This window comes from Monopterus albus, unplaced genomic scaffold (genome assembly GCF_001952655.1).
Source record: "Monopterus albus unplaced genomic scaffold, M_albus_1.0 scaffold42.1, whole genome shotgun sequence".
NCBI lineage: Eukaryota > Metazoa > Chordata > Actinopteri > Synbranchiformes > Synbranchidae > Monopterus > Monopterus albus.
In genome coordinates this window covers 2,024,734-2,028,532 of record NW_018127922.1, presented here as the reverse complement: position 1 = coordinate 2,028,532, position 3,799 = coordinate 2,024,734, and the positions used below count along the sequence as shown (strand labels likewise).

Below are 3,799 nucleotides of genomic sequence, written 5' to 3'. Positions count from 1 at the left end.
GCTTCACAGATGAGTTGTAAGCCATGAAGAACAACTTCTGTGTTGCCACGTATAAAATCCTCTTCCAACTAACTAGCTTTCTGGTTTTCTGAATTCCTTTTGTTAACAACTTAACATTCACCACTTTATTCTTTAACATTAATGTTTTACTGTATCTGACTGACTAGCATTTACTGATGGATTTATAGGTGAGAAACTCATGAGGCTTTATTAATGACTAATCAATATATCTTAAGATTTAATGGCTAATTTAATGACAAACACAGGTTTATAACTTCAGACTTGTGGTTTATTAGAAAGTGAAAAGTGTATGACCACTATGTCTGTTTAAATGTTAAGAAGTGTCAATACATGGTTTTGTTTTCTAGATGTCCTTCAGCCCTTTTCCACAAAGTCAGGGAGTCTTCCTGATAGATTTCAGAACTAAAACAGCAAAGCAAATGAGAAGAATTTCCATAACCTGGCATTGTGAAAGTTGCACAGTTAAACCCTTGTGAAATCAAAATGTTGTTCTTGGGGAAGACAATAGTAGGACCCACATCTTAGGTCACCATTCGCAAGGTAACATTCAATCCATCATGCAAATCCACCTGCAAATTTAGTGGGCTAACACTATGCAAATGTCTCACTTTATTGATCGCTTAATCAATTTGTGCTGGAAAATGACTTTAAACAAGGCAAAGTTGGACACGCCTACATTACACCTCTTCTCTTTTCTTCTCCCTGCAGCATTATTTGGTTCAAGTCCACTGGACAAGACTACACATAAGATTGTTCTTGGAAGAAGTTGAGTCACAGATAAATTTGGTTTCTTCCATTAACCTACATCAAGCAGCTATATGGAATAACAAGACCAGCCTGTTGGACATTGACCCATTGTTTGTTTGTTTGTTTTCTGCCTCAGACTGTACAGACTGAATTCATTTCAGGAGGTTTAACAAACTTTTAAGCAGCAGTTGAAGTTTAACATATTTACCATAAATCACCTTAAGTCCACTATTACAATCTGTATTTCTACATGCAAATAGTAAGAATAAAATGCTGTCCCACATACAGGTTCTCTGTTCTTTTTTATTGATGCGTTTGTTACTTCACTGCATAAGATGATGGCCATCACTAGTCTTTGGGGAGGGTTTTTTTTTTATTTTATTTATTTTTTTTTTTATTGAAGATGTAGCCCATGTACTTTGAGCGGAGGAAATGGGTCACCCTGTGCAGTGGTGTGGCTCCCTGGTGTGTTTTTGACACTTTTTGGACAACAGTGGAAGTCTACAGCACAGACAATAAGCTAAATCAGGTTCTGGATTCACAGACATTACGGTGAGTACATGAAATTCATTGTTGGGTTTAGTCGCTGTATGGTATTTGTGGAAAATGACAGAAAATAGAAGATCGCCAGCCTTAATCCTGTAAATCTGGTGTATCCAGACAGCCTCTATTTGGAGCTGCAGTGACTTTCTGTCCCCATGCACTGAAGTTCTTGAATAGGATGATTTTCATCAATGAAATATCTTGTTTGTTGTGAAGAGTTATGTTTCCTAAGTGATGCCTCAATGCAATTATGGTCATTTTATTTTGAAATCTTTAAGATAAGATGTACATACATGTTCATTCAGTTTTTAAATCTCACCCGCATCCTTTACATTGACTCGTGACAAGATTTTCTAACTCTTGTATAACAGGTCTGTGACATCACTGTAGCTTTTTGACTCCAGCTTCTTAAATGAAACAACAGACCAAAGCACAGCTGGCACTCCACCATGGCCTGGAGGATTACTGATCCGGCGCCAGCTGCACTATTAGAACAAGAAGCGTCAAATACAGTAAGACCGCGCCTGTTTCCATCAGCTGAACCCTCTCTGATAGCATGCTTCCAGAAAGGAAGAATTCATGGGAACTGGTAGGCTCATCACTGGCAAATAACTAAGAAAATGAGCTTTGTTTTTTTTCAATCAGTTATAAATATTAAGTGGCTTTTTTATTCTCTTTGCAGAGGAGTAATCAAATCACACAATATCAGATAATAACAGATGAAGTGTGAATTAAACTGCCCCTGAAAAATGTCCACATCATTAGCTAAACATCCTTAATTATATTGTATTTGCATATATAGCAAATGTCTGGCAGTGATAAGATAATCCTTTACTGTCATTGTAACACGTACAATGAAACTTTAGAGTGACCTTCAACTCCAAATTCCTCCTTTGACAAAGGGGAAACATTTTACCTGGAAGAAATTTAGAAAAATCAATCAAATCCACAAGTACAACAGTAACATTTTGCTGTATAATCAATCACAATAATTCCTCTGCACTGGGAGCTGCTCTGAGGTCAGTTTGTACTTACTGCTGAGGAGGGAACAGGAAAGGACACTGACCTAATGAGTTGCAAAACAGTTGTATGATTACCCTGGGAAGGACAGTGGACATTTGTGTATTGACAGATGTGATGTGACATGAAAAACAAGGTTAATGACTTGATATCAGATTCATCTTTGTTACGTCTCTACTATCTACAGTAGCACAGCAATTAGATTGATACCCAAAGGCAGCAATGCTTGTCTGTCCAAATTAGACCCCAGTCAATATTCCTGAGACAACAGTTATACTCCACGATGCTTGAAAAAAATCTATAAGCTGCCATGTAAAGATAATTTAAAAAAAGAAATATTGATGTCAAATAGTACAAATAAAAATCCACAATGAAAAATTATGTAAATCATTTTGAGGGTTTTAATTCCTATGATCCGAGTTGCATTTTCATTCTGTTTACAATAACCATCAGATTATAAAACTGCTGATCAACTCTCAGGCGTATGGCCTGGTTTCTGTACACAGGGGACAGGCATTCCCACAACATACTTTTTCTGGTTTCAAACCACTTTACCCTGCTGCTCTCTGTGTATTTAAAAGAGCGGTGAATGTGCTAATTGTTATCTGTCCTCATAGTTTGCTCTGCTGTAGCATGACAGGTGTGCATTCACACTGGCCCTGTATTTAGCCCATAGAACACTAGGATTTCATCACCAACATAAAAAAATGCAGCAGAAAATGAATAAATATAAAAACAACTATTAAAAATTCCTATACCTAAGATGAATCATTTTGCTTGCTTGCCCCATATACAGTTCTCTTACACAGGCAAAGTAACACTGACCACTAAAGGTAACAAAACCTCACCAGGGGGGCAGGCTGATCCTCCTCCTCTGAGTCTGACTGGTTGGAGAGGTCTGTAGCACCCCAGTCCTCCAAGCCCTCACAGATCGCTACTGAGTGGGCAGGGACAGGCCAACCTGCAGGTGACAGCATGCTAGAATAAATCCTAACCTTATGGAGGTGGCAATGCATTATACCAACTGCTGTTTCTATTTTTTCCGTCCCATTTATATCTGTGAGACTAGGTTAAGCAAGGGAAACACCTCTTTGTATAATGCAGAACAGTTCAACACCAGCACAAACTACATTTTCAAAAATGGTCATACTGTTAAATCAATACCTTTCTAAAACAGTTTGAACAAAAACTGTTCTAGAAACAGTTTTTCATGAAGAGAGGCTTTAATGCAGGTCTTGGTCTAACTGCCCACTGAGTGTGCTTGCATTGATAACCGTGTTGTAGGTTTTTACCATATGTCTGTTTATATTTGTTGTAGTTTATATTTTACCCTATGTATCTTACAGTATGTTAAAAGACAACTTTAAGATCTGGCTTAAGAAAAATGAACCAGAAGCCAAGTTTTTAAAAGAACATAAATAAAACACTGTGCTTTTGGAAAAGCCAATAGATTCTTGTACTTTTGTGT

At 37.4% G+C, this 3,799-nt stretch overlaps 1 long non-coding RNA gene across 1 annotated transcript in view; it reads left to right on the top strand.

Annotated features, from left to right (window-relative positions):
* Positions 1–1,045, top strand: part of LOC109960006 (uncharacterized) — an 11,663-nt gene extending 10,618 nt beyond the window's left edge. The window contains exon 4 of the long non-coding RNA XR_002274928.1: positions 730–1,045. This is a non-coding gene — a long non-coding RNA (uncharacterized LOC109960006). The remainder of the gene's footprint in view (positions 1–729) is intronic.
* Positions 1,046–3,799: the final 2,754 nt, after the last annotated feature.